Genomic DNA, 23,972 nt, shown 5'->3' with positions numbered 1-23,972 from the left:
CAACCCACCCACCCCACACCCTCTCTGGGATATGTTTCTTCCTTTACTGATATACCTTGGTATGATACTACCTTACCTTGCTCTCACTGTTTTATTCTTGCCTTTGCTTTATTCTCTCCCAAGTATGAAATTGTTTCCGAGGAACGCAAAGAAACTCTCTCCAAAAATCAAACTTGATGGATGAAAAGGAGAAATGTAATATGATACTGTTAGAGGAGATAAAGTAGGTTTGACAATTTGGGAAACAAAACGTGTAATCAAGAGAAGTGATGCAGAGGCAGAATCTTAGCTGACTTAATAAAAGAATATACCATATTTTAAGAAATCATTTTAGGAGGAAAGCAGCAGGTGGTGTCAAGTAATACCAATTTACTGAGAGCATCCTGTGCTTTTTAATAAGCCAGTGCCTTACCAGCAGCAAAATCATTCAGATGAGAACAAATGGTATTGTGGAAAATAAGCCAGACTTGACAGTTTTATATTAAAACAAAAAATAAATAATGCATTAGGAAGAAAAGGAAATTACCAGGAATTGAGGACATTTGATTAATATATTTTATGGTCCACTTATATCATGGTCAAGTCCATAATATTTTCTGTGAATTTCTGAGATTGCTTTATAGCTTTCTAGCAAGAAGCCCACAGCATTCAATACAACACCTGCAGAAATTTCCAGAAGATTTTCACAGACAATCTCAAAGTTAGCTAAAAAGTTTGGTTTTAGTCAGTTAAAATTTGGGTTTAAGTTAGTTTTAAGCCAGTTTAAAAGACTGTTTAACCACTGCAGGTTGCTTGAATTTGCACTCCCACATGGAAGGAATTTTATCTCAACACAAATGTCCCCAGATGAAGCCTAAACCTTCCTCTTTCATTGAAGTGACTTACCAGGATGGTGAGCAGTAACTGGATGACTAAGAACAGAAATGAAGTTGTCTCACCTTTATCTGCTATGTTGCCATAAAAGCTACTGCTTAGACACATCTGATGTAAGGTAAAAACAGTTAACAATTTAAGGACTAACAATTAAAACCTACAAGATGAATAGCTAAGTTGATCCAATCCATTCCATCCTGCTTAGAAATTAATAAACATACCCAAAAAGGAAACCTCAGCTCCTGCCACTTCCTCCTCCCCTTTTGGACCAGGTGCAGCAGCCAACAGTGACTTACTATTGATTAATCCTTCAAAACAATTATCACTGAACAGTTTGGGAAGGGTCTAACAGGTGGGAAACATAAATTGCTTACTGAGGTTTTGGAGGGCATTTGGACCCTTCAAAGCTGTCTGCTGTTACCTGTCACCTAGCACTAAAGAGATCAAAATCAGAATAGTGTAATAAATACATTATACATTTATCTTGCATCTTTTTACTTATTTTTTTTTAAGATGAACAGAATGATATGACAGGTTAGGATTATTGATTGACCCTCTAGGAAGGAAAAAAAAGCCACAGACATCTCCAATGGTTTGGCCAAGGCATCAAGAAAAACATTACTGTGATTTGTATGTGTCCTTCCACTGGCAAAGCACTCGCTGAATAAACAAAGACATAACGTATATTTACTTACTCCTCAAATAAATTAACAGTAAGCACTTCACCAGGCCTTTTAGGTCTTGGCTGGCTCTCCCCTTCACGATATATTGCTGCACATTAGCATGGACTTGCTGAGTTCTCCAAAGAAGAGGCAAAATTTGTCATTTGTCACCCAAGCTCCCCCCAAAGTGCTCACGCTGGCTGCTGACTCAAAGGGCAAGTGCAGGTGATTTCTCACACATCACTTGTTCTCTCGCTGTTCATCACCCCCCTCCCAGGTTCCTCAGGGCCTCCAGCCAAGGGTCCAAAGCAGGGAGAACTGCAGGATTCGGGGGATGGCACGTGGGGAACACCAGGGCTCAGCGGGAGGGAGGAACATCAACAGTCAGGGGAAATGCTGACTGCTGAGGGACACGTGAAACCAGGAAATAAAAACTTGGCAAAGGCATAAAGAACTGTGGGAAATAGCCCTCTTTTTAAATTTAGAAAGACGGCATAAACTCAGGGAACAAAGAAACAAGGAAGAATTTATTCAACGTGTTGGGTCTTTCTTGCGTCGAGTTTCCAGGGAAAAAGAGACTTTTTTTTTCTCTGTTTTTTAGTTTCACAAAATCCCCACCCTTTTCAGATAAATTTAACATATTCATTTTTGCCTAAAAAGGTTTCTTTTCTCTGAAAAGGGGCTTTCCCTTTCTTTCGATTGTTTGCTGGGCATCCTCTGTCAAAAGTGATGGATCTTCCTTTGTTCTCAGCCCAGGGAGAGAAGAAACCCTGGTGTGCAAAAATTCTCACATGATCCAAAAAAATTCTAGTTTTTAGGAACTTTTAGATTTCCCTTATCCAGCTAAAAAAGTCCCTGATACCCAGTCCGGGACTTGGATATCTTACAACTTCACCATATGCCTATAAAAACCCATATTTTTATTTCTCATAGAACCACGCAAGGCAGAGGAAAAAAAAAAGTGCAAGAAGTGATATTTCAGAGGATTTTACTCGAAGTGAGGCAGCAACACAGTTTAGCAGTGCAGAATAAGGGTTTGCATACTTCTGGTTTGTTTGATGTGCGATGTTTGACTGCTTTGGAAAGTCATATTAAATATTTTACTCCGTTAAAAATCTTAATCTACAACCTCTCCCAAATCTGGTTTGTGATATGGCTGATGGGAGTTGCCAGCAAGTTAAGTGGCTACATAACTTCACTGCTTCACTTGTGTTCAACAAGTAGCTGCATTCAAAACCCACAAATATTTGTAAATAATATCTTGCAGTTTCAGGACATTTGCTATGTGACAATATAAGAAGAAAGGCAGCTTTGTTAAGATAATTCTGTCTGATAGAAACCTTTTATGTTAATGGATTCTCTCCAAGTTTTGATAAAATGCTATTCACATGAAAAACCACTGAAAACATACAACAAGAAATGAAGTAGGAACAGGTCTCTACTGACTGAGAAAATAGCTGCAGCTGAATGATTTTAATTATATGTATAGTTAATTATGTGTATTAATACATAATAATACAGATGATCACTGTGTAGGAATGAAAAGCACACACATCACGTATTTATTTTAATGATCCCGCTCTCATCCATTACTTTTACATGGCCCAAATTCAACACATTTTTCACAGTTCAACAGTGACTCTTAGGAAACCGTTGCTTTAAAGACATTTAAGCAGTACAAACTTACCACACGTGATATTTTCCTATGATGAATCTGAGTCACTTCTCTCCGTGTTATCCACATTCTACCAACAGGAAGGAAACTCAAATCTGTGAAGTCTCTGCTGTATTTTTCTGTAAGGATCTATAACAAAGAAAGCTTTGTTAGAATCACACCACTCAATAAGTTAATTAACGCAGACTACTGGAAAAGTAAGGGGAGAAGAGCTTGATGAAATGGGGAGTCATAATGACTGTAAAAATATCCTTCTCTCCCATTTAACCACCCTCAAGTCATATTCCCTTCTCTAGGGTTGCTCAGAGCACAACCACAGATGCAATGTGGCTTCTGGGTCCCCTTTGCTGCCATTCTGGACCAGAAAAAAGTAAAGTTCTATGTAACAGCATCCAGGGGGAGTGGGATGTGGTGACATCCACAGTGCTAACGCCACCACCCTTCCTCACTATCAAGTCAAGATCTGCTGTGCCCTGTTATATGAAACACTTTAATATTCATTTAGAAACACACAAAAGTTTGGCTTCAACGAGAACTTCTGATACTCCATTATTCATTTTCTGATCTGTCCCGATATTATGTAACACCAAGAAAATCATTAAATTAAAAAGAAATGTCAGTTCACATTTTTTGCTCCAAATTGATTCTCTTCAGTAATTTCTAATCTGATGCTTCAGAGGTGAAATGAGCCATATTAAATGTCTATACGTGTCTGGTATAGACAAGATGTCTCCAGAGGCTCAGACAAACAAGCTGAACTCACAGCTGGCAAAAGTGCTGCATCTTTACTCTGAAACATGGAACTTTTTGTCTGAGGAGGAGGAAAAAAAATGAACTTTCCCAAGAACTAAAACTTCTTGAATGAAGACAGACTACCTTTTGCTGAAGGTCAGGGGGTTATTGTCGTTCACCCACCCCACCCCAGATTTAAACTCTGTTCTCAAACATATCAGTGTTTGAGGATGATATCTACAAAACAAGAGACTGCAAGCATGAATTCCTTCTGATCATTATATAGTACAGCAAAAAACATAGGAGTAATTTGGAAATTACTTTGGAAATTATGTTTTTATTGAACCTAAATATCTGTGTGTGTGTATATACAAATATATATATGGGTGTATACACAAATGTGTGTATATACAAATACATATTTGTATGTATACAAATATATTTTATATATACACACAAATATATATATATATATATATACAAATATATATATACAAATACATATATATAAATGGATGATGTAAGAGTCCACACTCACCCACTTGCTTCTTGTGCTAATTTTTAAGATATTTTCCCAGTAGGATCAGAAAGCACCCAGTGCAAAGAGGGATCATTCTGGACTTGGCACTGTGAAAATCCATTAGTAACAACACATTAGTTCAAAAGCTTTAAAAAGGTTTCAAAAATACTACAAGGCTTGACAAACTCCCAAGTGCACTCTTGGTCACCCTTCTTGACACATGGACATGCCTAATACACAGACTCCAAACACACACGTGTGGAAGTCCCTAAAATATTTGCACCGTGTTAAAAAGAAAACGAAGCCCACACAGATCAGTTCTGTGGACAAGAAACAGCTCCACCAAATTCTGTTTGCTTTTGCATTTGGTCTCATCTCAAAGCTCAGTGGCTTCACTGTGATATATCTGCCTTCTACTAAAGCCCTTTATCTGGGCCCCAGCACATCACTAAAGCTCCAGGGGACTGTTTGTTTGTATTGTTTTTCCTTTGTAAGAGGGTTTTTTTTTTTCCTTTCTTTTTGCCCTTGCTTAAAAAAAAAAGAAAAATAATTATTCCTTTCTATACAACAACATGTGTGAGAGTACCAGTTTCAAACATGATTTTTGAAACTTGTGAATTCCTACCAACCAAGAGTGGCAGCTTGGATGTAAATCTGCTTCCAAGCTGTGTATCAGAGCTGACTCTTCAAGTTGAAATCTGTAAATACAGCTAAAATATACAAGCCAATTACTTTTTTAGGCAAGTTATCAAGTAGATGTAGAAGTAAAATCAAATCAGATAACCTGCTGCATCTTAATTACTAGCAATGTTCTCTCTTGCTTATGAGACTCTAAATATTCATTAATTCTGAGCAATTAGCAATAATGAAATGAAAGTCTGCGAAGCTGAAGTTTGGAATTAGGTATGTCAGAACTCAGTAAAAGATGCATGAATTCACTTCTGCACGTTTTCTCTCAAGAACCCTTCACGAGCACCAAGGTGACAAATTATTTACTACGGATGTCTGGGGAGCAGGGCACAAAGGCTGAAGGAGCTCCCAAAGCAAATGTTTGTCCTGGACACAGGATGGTGACAGCTCTACATCTCACTGGGTTCAACTCAAAGTACAAGAACTCAACTCTCCATTCCCAGTGTGCTCAGGGTTGCTAATACACTATGCCAAAAAAAAAAAAGAGTTGGGTGGTCTGTGCCAAAAAATAGCAAAAAACCAATTAATTAGCCAGGAACCATTTGTTTATATATTCTGTTTAAGCCAAATAAGCCTCTGCATCTTACTTGCATAAATTCCCCATTACTTGGGTCTGTCTGAATTGTAAAGTATAATCAGTCTCTCTTCAAAAGTATCAATAAATGCAAATACAGCCCATGAACAATTTGCTGCACTTTTAGAATAAGGTGTAATCCAACCTTCCATAAGTATCTGCTATTAAGGCATCAGTGACATAACAGATTGTGATTCATCAGGATCATAGATTTCCACAACTTGTTGGGCATAAAGTAACAAAACCAGGAAAGGGAAACCAGAGCCAAAACACATAATTCGGTGTACAGCACTGATTTTCCTCAACCTGCCTTATACAAAGGAATTTAAGATTCTTTTAGGCAATTTTATCTTTTCTAATAAATTAATGCAACTTCATAAAAGATCTTCATTACTGCCATGACCTAAATTAATGACAACTTAGGTATGTGACCATCCAATTTTACCCCCAGAAGCATCTCACCTGCAAGAGAACTATTTTTACCAATGTTGATATTAAGAATACAAAAATGTGAAAACTCTTGAACTTCTAAATTTCTCCTTGGAATTGGAAATATATAGAGACTACTTATATAATTTAATGCTACCAATAAGAACACTAATGAGAAGTCCCTCAGGAGATGTTAGGGAATAATTTCAAACACTGAACCCTTTGAATAATCAATTTTCTTTTCCTAATCATCAGAGGCACCTCTCTACTTCTACAGAAAGACTTGTTATGTTATATTCAACTTGGAGCTTAATTAGAAAGTAGGTTACCAAGGGCAAAAGCTTCTGGAGGTATTATAATTTTTCTCTTAACTTTCAGTGATTTGATACCATCTCTGATACAGTTTAATCAAGAAATATTGCAAATTGGGAAAAATATTCTTTGCAATGATATGAACAGACCACCCTCTGATTCAGGCCATTTTTACAGACATAGCAAGGTGTCACATCTACCAAGTTTATCACTTAGTGTTCCAAGTAATGGAATTCGATGCCTTCCCAAGACCTTCATCTTCTCAATTTCTTAATAAAGGTTTAGGGAACACACCACCTGCTTCCAGGTGACCACAGTTCCTCCACAACCACAAACTTTTGCTGACTGAGCCAGTCACTTGGTGGCTTCTTCCAGGCAACACACAAAAGCTTCTCCTTGAAGCAGCAAAGGTTTGTTTTATGTTTTCTATTTCCACATTCCCGAGTGAAAATATCTAAGCACAATTCTTTGCTTCTCTGGATATTTTACTACCTTCAGTCTTTATACTCTAACCTCTTTCAGTTTGTGTAGTTTCTCTGCACTAGTAATTCTATATTTTTTTCCATAACTTAGAGATAGATAGGTAGATAGATAGACAGATAGATGTATAGTGACATGGTAAAGTAATTTTTTGGTACAGAACACCTGCTTAAGCATTCTCTGGGTCAGGTTTTTTTTCATAACATGAAAATACAAAATTTATGCCTGTCTGAGCTGACCCTTTGTCACACTGTATAAAGTATCACTGAGGGAAACACAGTCCTGCATTTTCCTTCCAAATTAGGCTTCTTTAAACAGTTATAAAGTTAAAAAATACATGATAGCTTCCCCAGGACTAACAGTTCAAACAATACAATTTATGTTTCACTGAGATACTTCAGAAATTAATTCATTGAATCAATTATTACTTAGATTGAAGCATAAAACATATGGTCCTTCAATGATTTACTGAACTACTCTTCTGGAATTTTGCTTTGGGGGGGGAAAAATTATATCAGAATTTTAACCCAGATAATTTAGAAAATTGAAATGGAAGCTGGAATTGAGCACTAGCTAAAATGCCAGTAACACAGTGAGCCAAGTCCAATTTTAAACTCACCAATCAAAAGCAAAAACTATAAATTAAGGCACCTCCCTCTCTTCTGCCCCACTCCTTTCACTGATATCTGCTAAGGAAAATCAATCCTAGCAGAGCAGGATGAAAAAAGTGCTTTTATGAGTTGGTCAAGAAACTCTTCCATATTTTTTTGTGGAGACTCCTGACCCTACAAAAATGTCCCTGATATGCTGCTGATGAATGGATGAAAATCCACTGCAGGTTGTACCACCAGCCATCGGTCAGCTGAGCTCCAGACACCAAATACCTTGACTTTTGCTTCTAAAGTTACTTGGCTCTGGAAGTCTAATTTACTCCCCCCAAATTACCAAGATTTGCTGGTCATAGTCAGCTTCTTCGCAGAGGTCACTGTCAGAAGAGCACACAAATAATCACCAGTCTCCCTGGCAGAATAGAAGAACCCAACTGATTTTTAGGGTATCTGGGCATAATTTTTGCAACCTTTGTAAGACAAATTTTGCTAGACAAAAATAAGTGGCTCATGGAGGGTTGTTTCTCGGGTTTGCTCCAGTTAAGTGGATTATTCTAATCTTTGAGCTAAGTAGAGGTGTACTGTGTTACCACTGCATGGAACTGCCAAAAATCAATTTTTGATCCTCTTGCTTTCCTGAAACTTCACAGGTATTGTTTGGTTTTCTAATTGTTCCACCCTCAGTGTAGTCTGTGAGTTAGTCTTTCACATTGTTCTCATTAAGTTGTTTTAAGAGCTCCCATTTCCTGCTTAGGCGGAATGTTTTATCAGCTGTGTCTTCATTAACAAGTCATGGGGAGCAGCAGCTGAGCTTTGCCCAGTAAAACTGTGGGTGGTGAGCAGGCCCATGATGTATTTTTTTGAAGCTTCTGCTTTGCACTCTTCTGCTCTGGCTGTACACAAACTCTGTCTGTGTAGGTGCCAGCTGCTAAACACTGTGAATTAAACCTTGCCCTATAAATTTTTCCATGAGTTCTATAGGTAGAATAGTCTAAGAAAAAGATACAAAAAGGAAAAAGAAGCATGGGTTCAGTACATGTCCCCTTCGTGTGTTTAGTGGTTCAGGCTGTTGGATTACAAATAGCTTGACACACACAGGCAGCCAAACCAACTTTGAAACCCATTACAAGTCCCTGAAGTCGCTGGCTTTTATATGAATTTTCCCTTCTCTGGTGAGTGTGATGGATTGGTGTGCTGGGCTCTGCACAGCCCCACGTGCCTGCCTGGCAAAAGGGTTAAATAGGTAATGGATGTTATTCATACAGAAAACTTGTAATTCTTCCCAGAGAAAAAGGAAAACCAAAGCAAACTAACTCTGCTCTGCAGGGATGTTTAACTTCTCTTCTCTGGCTGCTTATCCACGTCTGAAACAATCCACTTTTACCTCAGGGCAATGCATTATTGAGGAGAGAGCACGGTGTGGGTTAAAAGCTGTGAGACTGCCTTAGAGGAGGCTGATTGGCTTGAACCTTTTAGAGCCATGAGTTTTGGAGACACCACTGGAGATTTACTTCCATTTGAAAGCTCAGCTTAGAAAGAAGCCTGTTTCAGTCCTGGGGACATTTAATCTGGGATATTTTGGAGCTTTAGGTAGTTTCTGAGTCTGGCAGAAGAACTGTGTGTCCTCCTCCCCATCACATCCCCCCTGGGGTTTTTTTGGGGATGAAGATTCACGTGGTTGTCAGTACCTATGCAGTAGACAACACAAACTTCTCATGGAAAAGTTTCCTTACAAATGTATCACTAAAAATTCTATATGAATTAGATATTACTGCTGCATAGGAACACCTCATCTGGCCTAGAAAGCACTCCAGCAATGCCTCACCAACTGTGATCTCCAGCTGGCTGCACCAAACACCAAGTGGGGATCAGTGGTCACTGTTTGGCAAAGTAGGACTGCTCAAGGATATCCAAACACCAAGTGGGGATCAGTGGTTGTTGTTTGGTCATTGCCAAAACTTTGGCACTAAGGTTTTGGCATTTAAAAGGAACAACGGTTTGGAAAAAGCATTTCCTAAGTGGGTTATGAGCAGGCACAGTTTTTTTAAGCAGATTAAGAACCAAGTTTGTGCCAATTCAGAGGGATGCAATACAGAGCTGGACTGCACACGGGTACAGAAAAGGCAAAGGTGATTAGGTTACACATATATGTACTTTGCTATGCCAATTTAATCATCAGAAAATGTGAGAAAAAGGCTCGTTTTTCATTGGGAAATTTCCATGAGGAAATCTTTTCACTACCTAACTAATGAAAACAGCAAGTAAAGTATTAAAAAAGCCTAAGGAAAACCTCCTGTATTACTGAAAATACTGCAAATCTTGTTATCAAAGTCACTAGTGCTCATGTAACTCAAAGCATCTTCTGCTCAGACACTTTTTCAAAGAGAGTAGTAATAAAGGATTTAGAGATAAGCAAAAAATAAAAGACCTTAGGGTTTACCAAAATGAAAATAAATGCAACTGCAAGACAGAGACACGTCAAAGTGCTTCCAGAATGCTCCTGACTGAGGAATAAAAATAAATAAAGAAATAATATTGGTACAGTGTTTCTCTTTTCTTTACCAATTTCTCTTTATTACTAAGTACCAGTTACTCTCACATATCAAAAGTTTGAACAGTTTAGGATTTTCATCCTTGGGTTCCTTTTTTCGTTTTGTCTTTGCATCAGTGAAGTCACAAAACAAATTATCCCCTCCCCTAACAAGAACCAAGGACTCATTCCACTGATGGAGAAGCCTTTCTGCAGCTACCACTATTTTCATCTGTATTGATTTCTTTCTAAAACCCTTTTAAAACTGTATCATTGCACCACCTCTCACTGCTCAGACCCAACAACATTTCTCAGAGATACCAGTGTGAAATTAGAGAACGTTGTAGAGAGTATTGAGAGTATTGAAGGAGCAGTTCAAGTTACCAATGTTATCAAGATTCCTTTATAATATTAAACTAGTCTTAAATGGAATTTCTCATTATCTCTCCCAGCTAACCCTCAGTTGGATTTAAACTTTTTTTTTTTCATTACAATTATCTAGTGACTAAGAAAAACAGGGAGTCATAAATCTGTAGTTAAATTTTGGTCCTATTTTCACAGGTTTAAGGAGTTTAGACCGAGGTGATGCTTGGCCACACTTCTGTTCCTCGCTTTTCTCCTTGGGAGAATGCTGTCTAAAACCATTTTAGAAGATGCCTAAAAAGTGGCCAGATGAGTTTTACATGCTTTATAGTTTGCATACACACGAGCCAGTGTGCACACCAGCCACAGAATGAGTGTTGGCCAGAGACCGGGACAGGTTTGCTCAGAGATGTTTGTAAGATCTGTGCAGACATTCAACACCCGGGTAGGGTCAGTCCTGGAATTCAGCTCTAGCTGACCCTGCTGGGGCCTAGGGGTTGAACCAGATTATCCCAGGAGCATCTTTCCAAGCTCAATGATTCTGCAAATCAGGAATTACCTTAATGAGGCAGGAGAAAAAATTGTGCCCATTTCGTCATTAAAAAACAGGAATTGGACAGTTCACTGTAATTCTCTCTGTTCCGAAATAGTCTTGTCTAAAATCCTGTTAAATCGACAGTAGGAACCATCCTAAGTCTTACTTTCCTGTTAAACTTCCAGTGGTTAAAAACCAACAGTGAATCAAAGGTTAGATTTCTCATGTGTTTGTAGAAGCTGATATACACTAATAAATCTAATAATCCACATTTAGGTTGTAGAACTGTCAAAAAAGATTGATATCACTTTGAATACTTGTTTTCCTTTCATTCAGCAAAGCAATAGCTAGTAGTTACCTGGTAACCATTCCTAAAGACAACTAGTTTTAACATTATTTGATGATCCAGTACCTCATGCTTCAACCCAACTTGGATCTTGAGAAGCCTCAGAAAATGCAGAGTGTTGACTCCAGTTTCTGAATGGTGGACAAATAATCCCTATTTGCTATTCAGAGAGTTTAGTATTGAAGAAATACCAGATTCAAAACCAGCTTGGGAATGGAAGACTTCTCTTACACCCCCACAGAACGAGTATAACATTTCCTTCTTGTGCAAGTTTCACAGCCCAAATAATATCCTGAGTCACTGCACAAAACTGCCATTCGAGGGATCTCACAGAGCATTGCTCTGTTCATGGGCAACATCCTTGTGTGCAATCCCTGAGAACATACAGAATACCCTAAAAACCACCACCCAGCACAACTTCAGGTCACCACCAGTTTTCTATCATTGCTCATTAATTGTGTAGTTGCAGACGCTCGTGTAGTGGTTCCAAATAAAGCAACAGGAATAACTGCAATCCAAGCACAAAAATAATTTCTTAGTCACAGAAATTGGTTTTCTAATACTTGTCTAGAAATCAGATGTTTCTAATATGGGGTTTTTTTTTGGTATAGTCATTGTAAGAGCTATAAAATTTTTTTACAAAAAGAAAAGCAAAAAGAAACCACCAAACCCCACATTGACTCTTGGGACACAGAAACACAGAATCTGTCTACTCAGTAGATTAAAATCCACAAGGCAGCAAAAGAGCCTGTACTTATAATATTCACCACCTCTTTCTCATCTCCTCCTTATCTCCTCCAAAAGCCTTGGGATAAGAACTGATAGAAGGAATAACAGCCAAATATTTCCTTTCTAATGTGTTTTTCATACATTTTTGCTTGTGTATGCATATACTGCTTATGTATATATACATATAAATTTCCAATTCATTTCCATGATCACTGCAAAATCTTCTCCATACACTGTACTCCAGTGAAGTATTAAGTGTGCAAAGTAGCAAAAATAAATAGCAGTACTTGAAATGGATCTATCTGTGCTCATCTGAATCCCTGCACTTCCTACTGATCTGCAAATATGCAGTACAGGAGCAATCTTTACCCCTAGTTCAGCACTGGCTGCCTAAAAATTGCCATGGTAATCCTGAATCCTTCCAAAAGCACCAGCCTAGATGTTTATGTGGTAGAAGGCTGTCTGTTATATGCAATGTACATCGCTTGAAATCTGAATACTTAAATTCTGTACCAAAATAAGACTGGCTGAAGTATATAGGAAAACATGCTGCAGCCAAGCAACCTATTTCAGAACTGCAGTGAATATATTGTCTCGTTCTCCTCACATGGAAAAAAAAAAAAAACAGATGAGAAGCAACGTAATCTAATCTTGACAACGAGACTGATTGGTTCAAAAATATTAACAGTATAAAACCGGCATTACACTTGCAGCTTTCCGTGGCTGAATTCTTTCTCTAGTGACAAGAGCACCACCTACAGTCTTAGAAAATCGTCCTTTCATCGTGTTTGCCCTTAAAAACGGCAGTTCAGCTTTTTTGTCTTGGAAACTGCAGGATGTTCCAGCTGTCACAGACTGATGCTTAACAACAGTGCAGTAATTGGGTGGAATTTATATCAACAAAAGGCTTGGCCCTATTTCCTTAAGTACAGTTAAACGTTTTTAGTGTTTGAGCTCCAGCAAAAAAAAAGTGTGTTGATCGAGCCTGTGACATCTGGCTTGAAAAGGACAGTAAAGTGACAGTGTTAAACATGTTCTGCTAATACTAGAAAATCCATCAGTACAAGTCCATTTTCCTTGAAATACCCGTCTTTTCACTTTATAAATCAACTACAGAATTTTCTATTTCTACAAAATATATCAAGACGCCACGTGGCTACAAAATTTAATTTAGATTAAACAAAGGTGGTGAATCGGGGAGAAAAAAAAAAGTCAAGCAAACTGGTTTTCCAATAATCTAGTGGACACACATTAATGATGTTAACTTAGTCCTAATTACTGCAATAATTTTCTACTTTGGAAAAAGGTTCAAGTAAACCATATGAGAGCACTCTTCAGAAAAATTATTCTCTGTAATTATTTCTAAAAACCTTATTTTGAAAGAGTAAATCCCAATTAGCACTAGGCCTAGGCAAGTGTAGTTTTAATTTTGTGCCTATTTACAGGGAGTTGGTAACATCTGTTGCAATACACTTTATATTTGCATCTAAGCCACGTAACAGAGCATGAAGTTTCCCCATCTCAGCTGTGTGTCATGATATAAGGAGACAAAACTCTCAGATCTTTGTCTTTTTCCTGTCAAAACAACGTGATATTAACATCAAAAAAGTGCCTGATGCCTTTCTTAGCTGCTAAGATAAATCACATGTAAAATCCTCTAGTGGTTTTCTTCTTTTGAAAGAACAAATTTAAAAAAAACACTCAATTTTTTCTCATCAGTCATCTGAGTAAACTCATCAAGACCAGACTGCTTAAGTGCAAATTTTAGGCAAAGAGATTTGCAAAGCTACAGCAAATCAGCACTAGAGTTACCAGGCTCTTAAGTGATTAACAAAATATGATATCTCCTGCACCCAATAAACCCAGTTTCCCTGGTTTATTCCACTAGGATAAGAAGGTTCAGTGCTTTTTGTACTCTGAATAAGTTCCTTTAAATCACCAGTGTTAATTCACTGCTCTTCAAGACTGTATATAACCAAAAAAAAGGAATTATACTTGGCCACAAAGCCCTCCCTAGAAGACTGAGCTTGTGGGTCAACCACAAAATAGCTGGCCAAGGAAACCTAAGAAAACTGGCTGCCTCCTAAAGGATCCAACAGTAATATTTAATAGCATAGAAAGTTCAGCCTGTTATTGGGAAATCACGAGGAACCTTTAGAAAATAACCATAAAAAGAATTTTTGTTTTCACACAATGCTGTGAACAAAACTCAGGGGTTCAGCCACGGGTAGATCTTCAGGATCAGGACTGTCTTTCACCCATAAGCATCTCAAGTGGCTTTTGCAAATGCACAGGTGTTAAATTTTGGTCACTGCTGAAGAGTTTGACCCCCACTAAGCGGGAAATGCAGAAAAGCAAAGTAAAAGGAGAGTTGTTGTGGCACATATAAGTCCCTACCTGTGGTCTCACAATGTTTTATGGAAGACAAACACTGCAGATATCATAACCAGACCAACAGAGGAACAGAAAAAAGCAAAGATCACTTGGCCTACTCGACAGCATCAGCACACCAGGTAAATGTCCATGCTCTCCTCTGGACCTGCTCCAGCCCCTCCATGTCCTTCCTGAGCTGAGGGCCCAGAACTGGACACAGCACTCCAGGGGTGGCCTCACCAGTGCTGAGTCCAGGGGAAGAATCACTTCCTTGGACCTGTTGGCCACCCTGTTGCTGAGCCAGGCCAGGATCCATTGGCCTTCTTGGCCAAAAATAAAAGAGTAGCTCTGAAGATATTATTCAAAGCTCCTCCACCTTCTGAGACAGGGAGGTAACATCAGTGGTAAATTTGAGAGGAACAAAGACCTCTGAGGTATGCAAAGACAGCTCATAACAGCAATTAAGGGCTTGTATAATAGAAACCAGAAAGGTTTGGAAGCCGAAAGCCAGGAAGGTTTGGAAATTGAAAACCAGAAAGGTTTGGAAGTCAAAAACCAGGAGGCTGAATAGCAGATGATGTAGATAAAATGACTAGTTTGTAAAGTCATCCTTGCAGCAGCAACCCTGCCAGAAATGGGCAGGAAAGTATGAATGAAGAACGATGGAGTTATGGAATAATGGGATTCTGGCCGAGAGTGTCAGTTGTATGAACTGAGGGGTCAGGGTAGGGTATAGAGGTGGTTATGCAGAAAGAATGTGAGAGACCTACAGATGGCCCTGCAGGTGACATGCCAGGCAAGTCCCTGTCAAAGGGGCATGATTCCTACACTGAATAGTTGCAAGATTCCTCACATCTTGAATCAAGCTGTTGCTTCACCCATACACCCTGTGAAAACCCAGAGAATTCAAACAGTTCCCACACAACACTGTATTAGACTTTCAGCTGATTTCATGTAATTTTGTATTAAACAGCAATTCAACTTTTCAGGCTGTTTTATTAACTTAAGGACACAACTACTAAATTTAAGTACTGAAGAATTCACAACGAGAGGCCACTGGAGCCTGCATTGAGATTCCAGTTCTGAGCAAGAAAATACCAGCTTTTGGATTTGTTCAAATTAATTAGCAATAACTTCATAATAAATCTATGCAAGCAACACTAAATTTGTGAAAATAACTGCCTGGCAGTGAGAGTGACAGTCTAATGAGACTCCAATAGAGAAAGCTCAAAAGCAATGTCAGAAGCTAATAGAGTCTCTTATAAGCAGAAAAGCTAAGGTGGAAGAAAGGGTTTTAATTACTTTACTCTTTTACAAGGTAGACATTTCTGATGATGAAAAATGCCATGAGAGGAAAACCACCACACTTTTATATTTAATTCCACCCCATCCCATTTATACTGGGGATTGTTCCCACAACCGTTGGAAGAAAATACCCTTTTTCCAATCTAAGCAGGAGAAACACTTTTCTTCCCCAAGCCAGGCACACACTGAAGACAGCTATTAGATTTTCTTTTGATGGATTTTACTCATTTATTTAATCCACCAAGGGTTAGTGGGGTAGTTGCAGGAAGTACATTTGGCAACAACCGAGTTGTGATTATCACAATCCTGACTTTCTGCTTTCGCCTGCTCAGGCAGCAAACAAAAGAGATGGAATCTGGACCACTGCACAGCAGGACCCTGTAAAACACTGCAAGACCTGTCTGTGTGCTTATAGTCATCGGGATTTTTTTTAAAGAGGTGATGAAATTTCTTTTTAACACGATGTCATGGACGTGGTCAGATTTTTGGCACGGATGGAAATAAATTGCCAGCAATGTCAGAAGTCAAAACGAGCACACAATTCAATGTCATTTCCAAATCAATGAAAAGCATTTCAAGTTCTCTAACTGTCAAGGTTTTTCTTTATCACTTGTCACTAAACTTATATATCTATATATATATATATAAAATATAAAATGCATTTTGTTATCTCTTGCCACCATATTATATATATATATTTCTTTATCACTGGTCACACATGTATTTTATAGAGAGATGTACATATGTCAGCTCTGTATTTTAGGGACATGGTGATTCTGGGTTTTCTTCTGGATTTGGTGAAATTATTGGTGTGAAAAACTCACCTATTGTCTTTCAGTTCTAAATAGTTATTTTCACAATCTAGTGGATAGTTCCAGGTAGAAGCAGAAGCTGCTGTTCGGAACTCTGTTTTAGTTCCACGTACAAAGTATAATTCATAATTCTGAACACAGATGGAGCAAAAAGCCTCTAATCATCAGAGGAGAAACAGAAATGGTAGAAAAATGGACACATTCCTGTTGATAAAGACAGCACAATTTTTTCAGAAAGGTTTGTACTTCCCTAAATCAGCCTGGGGTTTGTCTTTTGAGTGTTTCTTGTGGTTCCAACTGTCTTTTCACCAGGATTACTTGCAAGGTAGAGCATTGCTAACATGGTTGTTAGATTAATCTGACCTAGTCAGACAGGCAACTCAAGGAGATCTCAAGCTTAAGAAAGAAATCCCACCATCCCATGGCCATTTTGCCAAAGTTACTGAGCTTTTCTTCCAGAAATGTTAAAATTTTGGACAAACGTCACACCGTTATAAGACAGATATAACAATAAGTGCTGCAATACAATTTTAACAATTAAAAATAAATAGTAACACACAAAAAAACCCCAATCTATTTTACACCAGGCTGGCCAGGATATTTAACAAAGAATTCCTGTGTACCACAACTCAGAGTGCCATAAAATTGAAGGAAAATTAAATAACGTCTCTGTGCTTCAAGTAACAAAAAAAGCAGGTTTAGAATTCTATTTGTCAGGCAAAGTAATCAGCAGTGGAATGTGAAATGCATAAAGACTGCAAGAATTGAATGAATTTACAATTTAAAACAGGTTTTTCCATCTTTGATGGCATAAACAAGTAGCTAGTTAGCAATTTCTGTTCAAATCAAGTAAATCAGCATTTTTTCTTTGCTTGGTTTGAATCAGAAAAAAAAAAGCAGCTAAACTAATAGGTAAAGTTCTTGAAGCTTGAAAACTTAATTATTCAGAAAGATGTTCAGGCTTCAGAGAAGACTAAGAACAAGCCCAACAGAATGTCAGCAGATTCCAAGGAGAGGTTTTCCTGTTGGATGGGGTTTTTTTTGTTTGTTTGGGCTCAGGGTGTTTATTTGGAGTTTTTCTAAGCTTTTTTCAATGAAGTCAGTTCAGAAGACTGAGGTCACACCCAAGTACTGGCCACAACATACAAAACTCTGTTCAACCTCATCTTGAAATGTCATTCAAGTAAGTTTTACCTTCTGGGGGCTGTTTCTAATAATTTTGACCATGGAAACAGCAAAATGGTGTCAAAAACAACAAAAGGAGTTTTTTTTATTATGACTATCTCAGCTGAAAGCATTTTAAATTAAACCTCTGGCTTAAAGAGCATTTGCAAACCAAAAAAAAAATAATCAGCTAGCAGGACTGAGCTGTAAAACACAATACTGGCTGAAGTGATTATTAAAATAAAGCACTGTACCAAAGCATCTTATCTGTGGCTGCAGAATAATTGCTTATCCAAACCAGATATTTTCCTCCTAATACTTGTAGAGGCTGCACAAAGGATGCAAGTAAATTGGGAAAAGCAGTGAATCCAGGCAAACTGATGTGGGCAGGGGTGGATGCATTCCAAGAGCAGATAAGGGCACTGCTTCCAGCACACAGCCCCTTTTCAGGACTCTGACACAGCACACAGAAAGTCACTGCTCCAAATAAAAAAAAAGCAAGAGGAATGGCTTTTAATTTTGGTGAAATACTTGTTTGGGCAGTGTTTGCTGCCATGGGATTATCCAATCTCCACTGGAGGTTAGTCACTGGCAACAAATGGAAACATGAGAGTAAATAAACTCAGTTTTACTTCTTTTTTTTTTAATCTAACATGTTCAGACATTCAGCTTTTCCATTACTGCTGTCAATCTAGCCGAGGGAGCCAGAGAGACCCTCCAATGAAAATGTTTATTGAACATCTCAACATAAAAACATGGGACATCACATCTGTCTAGCACTATATTATATAGAAATTGTATAGCAAAAGTACTACATTAAATCAAGTCTGTACCCCTGCCAAGGATTATCAGCAGAGAGATGCTCCTGGCTCAACAAAAATAGGTCATTTTCTAACGGTGTAAATAATATGAATATGCTTACTATTACACTACAACTTTTTCTGTTTGTTTTTTGAACAATTCTAAACAAATTTACTTATTAAAAGCAATTATGATCCTGAAGGGGACATAATGTCCATCTACCCACCAGCTTTGCATCCATTAGGCTTCAACTAAATTGATACATTTCAAATGGAATGAATTTACAATTTGAAACAGGTTTTTCCATCTTTGATGGCATAAACAAGTAGCTACTTAGCAATTTTTTGTTCCAATCAAGTAAATCAGCACTTTTTTCTTTGCTTGGTTTGAATCAGAAAAAAAAGCAGCTAAACCAATAGGTAAAGTTCTTCTTGAAGTTTGAAAACTTAATTTTGTATCCATCATAATTTTGGGGTAAGATTTTATTATACTAAGCTTGGTGTACATAAATAAGTCATCTGTTTGTCAGAAAAAAAATGGGACTAATTTATAACCTCAGTATTTAAAGCATAAGCAAATCTCAAGCTGATAACATTTTTTTGAGCTACCCTAAAAAATACATTTAGTGATACAATATCCCAATAACAATAAGCAAAGGTACACAGAGTCTTGAACAATGTAAGACTGTGATTTGCAAATGCATAAAAAAATTGACTTGCAACTGAACAAGCAGATACAAAATTTAAGAATTCAGTTGGATTGGTGTAACAGTCCATGTCATCCTTCCTGCTGCCAGCTGGAAAACATCTGGAGCACATGTTTGAGCAGCAGGCACTAAAGCCTGTGTGCAGGTTTGACCAGTCCTAGGAATGTGCACAAATCCAGGCCATGCTCAGAGGTGAGAGGGAAATGGTCTTCCCTCCTGAGAAAACATTCCACTGCCCTAAAAACACATGGAATTCACACGGGCGTTAGTGGAGGCATCACTCCATCCTGCTTTGAATCCTCCTTGCTAAGGAGTCAGTGTGTCAGCTCTGAATGCCGGCATAAAAGCTCTGCCTTAAATACTAAGAGCTGCTTAAAGAGGAGAATTTCCCCTGAGTCAAGAGAATTCTCCCCTCCTCTGCTATGTTTGTTATGCAAGAGAAAGGAAACTAAACTCCCTGATTTACTTCTGCTTTCTTCCTTGACTTTTGTTATGATGTTCAGGAAAAGAAAGCTGCTTGGACAACGAGGATGACAAAGCACAGTGTTGGAAGGAACAGTATTTGCCTTGTCACTAAGGCTTGCAGGGAACAGAATGTTATTGTTCACAAAGTGTAGAAACCCAGCTTTGCTTTGGGAACTTGAAAAGGGAGTGGATGGAGGGAAGCTGACAAGTTAGTAGCCTGAAACCCTGTCCAAGACAGTGACTTTGCCTGGCAAAAGCTGCACAGAAATACTGTCCCTTTGGATATTTGAAACTAAAATTGAGAGGAGAGAAAGGAGGTCAGTTTAGGGATTCAAATATTTCTGTGCAACAGATAAAGATGAAAGATTTCACTTTGCCTCAGGAGTTGTGCACCCGATGAAACTTTTGTGACTCCCAGGAGTGTAAGAATGGAAGCCCCCAGCTCTGCCTGGGAGAGATGAGCACATATAGCACCAACACAACACAGGCACCTCTGAGATGTCCAGGTCACTTCAAACACTTCAAATCTGCCTTCTCCAAGTGCCAAGCTCAGTAATATTCTGAGCAAAACACACCAGAGATCAGAATGCAATTGAACCCTCTCTGTCACTCTGACACCCCAAACCTTAGACCCACACACCAGAAAAATTAAACAACTCAGACTCTGACCTTTTAGCACCTTTTATAAAACATTCTGAAACAGTCTCAGTATCTGGGTCTCAGTGAAAAAGCAAAACTCACATCATGGGAAAGGAACAGCTTTTTCATTTAGCCCAGTGGGGAATGGAAATTTTCTGGAAATTTGAAAATTACCACCAAGCCCTGAATGTTTTTGCCCAGCCCCAGTGTAACACACCCAGCTACTCTGCAAAGTCACCTGGCCACAAACCTCGGCCTCCAACAAATGAGGTGCAACTCAGCTATGATGGTTCTTCTGTAACCATCTTCATAACACAACAGTTAATTAAGAACAAGTTATGTTACCTGGTGTTAAAAAATGGATAACAACTGCATGCAGTAACTGCTTTAGATTTCAGACTTGTACTGCATAAAACACTGCCCCCAAAAAAAGCCTTACAAGGTAGTTTTAATGAATCTTTCATGGTTCAATAAACTATTGTATTAGGTCACTCTCCTGATGAAGCAATGTTCCAATCTCATTATATTTATTCAGAAAGGAATAAGCTACTAGTGTTATTGGATTTCTTATAATTAGTTAAAAAGCAATTTAAAAAAAAAAAAAGGGTTGTGAAAAGTAATATTGTGCTGTATTTAAGTAAAATACAGTGCACACAACAACCATTCCTTGCCATCCTGCAGCTGGGATGTGCTTTAAAAGCCTCAGAGCAAGCCAGCATCTTTCTTCTACATTCTTCCCCCTCCTGTCATCTCTATTTTTCCAAACAGCAAACCTGAGAATGAGCTCTAATGGCCTGAAAGCTCTGAAGGAAAAGCATCAGGAGGTCCTTATAGCTGAGGGTAACTAATAGAAAGTGAGCCAGGTGCTTTGTACAGGGGATAAAGTAAGAGCTCAGTCAAAATAGCCAGCCTCAATCCCAACACTGTCTCCTACAGAAATTAATTCTGAGAGCTGTGGGAGTTTGAAACAAACCTGTGAGGGTTGAAAAGACCTAATGCCATCATCTCAGCATGGAGGGAAAGACTGAAAGGTACTTCAGAGGAAGGGTTACAAGTCCCTGGGTATGGACAATATTTTTCCCCTGTGATCTTTATGAAAAAAAGAGTAGCATAAATAGTACCAAATGCCTTCACAGCTGGAACATCTGTGACCAAGAGGTTGGTACAAATTTATCATCTTACATGACCATATGAATCTATAATTGACAGACAGGGCTGTAATGACAAAGCTCCACCGATTTTCCCTGGGACTGGAGCTTCTCAGGCTTGAAGTACGAAATTGTGTTCAAAGAGCACGAGATTTCTCAAGCATTCACAGAGCTAAAGTATTCTCAACATTTTATAATCTATACCTGATTTTTCATGAGCCCAAGGGCAGCCTGCACAAGTTGATATAAATGCATCTGAGGAAGGTTAATAAATACACAGGAACTCATTGAGTCCCTGCTTCAAAATAGCTGAAGTCTGGAAAAGCCTTAAAAAGTACCAAAAATGCTTTTCCTGCTCCTGTGCAAAAAATCTGCTGGTGAGTACTGCTGGAAATGAGCTCATTGAACATTATGGAATTCTCTTCAGTTTTTGTTTCCATGAGATACAATCTAAGAAATGGTAAGTCCTTGTACACAGGTGATACAGCAGCATGTCTAGAGGCCAAGAAATGCTATTTTACACACCTACAGCTTTTTATTCAGCACACTTAAGGCATTTAAAGTCTTAAAGTGAAGCATGAACTATATATTAGCCAAAGTAAACAGCATGAAAACACAATTGATGGGAGCCAAAACCTTCTCAGATTTTAAAGACCTCTCCTCCCCACAGTCAGGTTTTCTCCAGACTCAAGATCACTGCAGTATCACTTCCTAGAGACTTTATTCCATCTCTACATCTTCCAGAATTTTTCATCCCCTTTAAAATATGTTTTCCAGAAAAATATTTCTCCTAAACATTTGAAAGACACACTTTATCAGAAAAACAGTAGGTTTGCTAAGGAATTCACAAGCCTCTTTCAGCTGTGATCAAGACATCGGTATCCATACATTTCAAAAGGGAAAAAAGTGTTTTATTTACTGGGTAAAAACTTTTTTTGTATAAAAGCCAACAAAAAAAACATGCTGTCATAAGGCTGATAGATAAATTTGTGTCTTGCTTTGTGGAGCAAAGCCTTTGTGTTGTAGTTCCACGAGAGACTCAGGGAACACGCTAATACACACACTGAAATACTGCACAGAGACACAGAGGGACCTGCCTTCCCTGTGTCCTGGATTCCTACACCTGCTTCACACTCTGATAAACACCTTTGAAGAAAAGAATTCATGTTGAATATTTCTCAGAACTTCTTGGTAACACCACAGCTAAATTCCAAGAGGAAACAAAAAAATTTTTAACTGGCTTGGATTTGTATGTGAAACAGGGGCACAAAACCAGGGAAGGGTGAAAAGTCCTGTACCAAAGCAGCTGTGCTTTTGCAAGGCCCAAATGAAGGAAGGCACACAAATATTTTCAGGAAGACTGCATATGGAATGCAAGTACTTGGAGGTGGCAGAAGTTTTGATCTCTCACTTATTCTTGCCCATGCTCAGGGACCCCCTGGCACCACGTCGGTCTTAAAATGGAACTATTGCTTCTCACAGAATAACCATTCCAGAGAGATTATTCTGCAATATTTCACAGGAATTTTTCTAAGGAGTCTGTAAAGCAGTATCTGTTTTCTACTATGTTACATTCATTGATTGAAATTTTAATTATTATTAATACAAAAATATTTATTAACAAAACCTCTTCTCCTTAATTTCTCTGTCCCTCCCAGACCTAATAAGAGCTACATAAGTAAGCACAGGAGTGCTCTCCTTCAGTGCACACTGACAAGTCAGATGTGATGGGCTTATCCTCAAACAGGGGATTAAAACAAGATAAAATTCAGAGTAGGCAGCCAAGCAGTTTAATTCCAGCTATTGAGCAGCTTCCATTAAAGAAAGGGTTAAGTAGATGAGGGCACTTCAATTTGGAGAAGAGGTGGCTGAAGTAAAGGTAAAAAATCAGGTAGCTGTGAATGCAGGCAGTGCACAGGTAAGGGAAATGGCAAGCAATTATTCACTGTCTTTTATACAAAAATGTGGAAACCTCATCCTAAACCAGCAGACTGAAGATGAAAAATGAACCAAGATTCTTCACAATCTGGGGATTGCACTGGGGAGACCTGTGGACGATCTTGCATTCCAGGTCCATAATCATGGACTGTTCCACAGCCAAGAGAATAAAGTGGAAATATCCTCAACTAGATTTAGTACAGCCTTGCAGCTTCATTGTGTTCAGAGACACATTCACCACACAGGTAAAATCCACCAGAAAGCCACATATACCACATCATGGAGCAACTAGTTTCATTTTAAGCCATTTTAGTTCCTTTGCAATGACCCAAACAGAAGTATGCCAGTATGGTGGGGGTTTTCTCCTGATGTGCCTTATCTTCCTTGAAATTAAATGTATTCTCAAATCTTTTTAACAGAAGGGTTAATTATTACTTCTACCACTGTTAAAGAAAAAAAAATAAAATTGTTTCAACTATTTTATTAACAATCACTAAAGCAAGATCTTCCTCAAATGAAGCAGAAACTTGTGAGAGTTATTAGTTAGGAGAAAGGGTCTCAGA

The 23,972-nt window shown here is 38.4% G+C and overlaps 1 long non-coding RNA gene across 5 annotated transcripts in view; it reads right to left on the bottom strand.

Annotated features, from left to right (window-relative positions):
* Window positions 1-23,972, bottom strand: part of LOC108508762 — a 132,033-nt gene that overhangs the window by 6,285 nt on the left and 101,776 nt on the right. Inside the window, exons 3-5 of one of the 5 annotated variants that reach the window (XR_001878495.1) lie at window positions 7,893-7,967; window positions 4,481-4,569; window positions 3,219-3,339 (exon numbers count right to left, since the gene is read on the bottom strand). This is a non-coding gene — a long non-coding RNA (uncharacterized LOC108508762). Of the gene's footprint in view, window positions 1-3,003; window positions 3,340-4,480; window positions 4,570-5,087; window positions 5,173-7,892; window positions 7,968-23,972 lie in introns of those variants that run through there. The other 4 variants (XR_001878493.1, XR_001878496.1, XR_001878497.1 and 1 more) reach the window with 4 other exon arrangements.

Source organism: Lepidothrix coronata, unplaced genomic scaffold (genome assembly GCF_001604755.1).
Source record: "Lepidothrix coronata isolate B3197 unplaced genomic scaffold, Lepidothrix_coronata-1.0 Scaffold312, whole genome shotgun sequence".
Lineage (NCBI taxonomy): Eukaryota > Metazoa > Chordata > Aves > Passeriformes > Pipridae > Lepidothrix > Lepidothrix coronata.
Note: the sequence above shows the minus strand (reverse complement) of the source record. Positions and strands in the feature narration are given on the sequence as shown.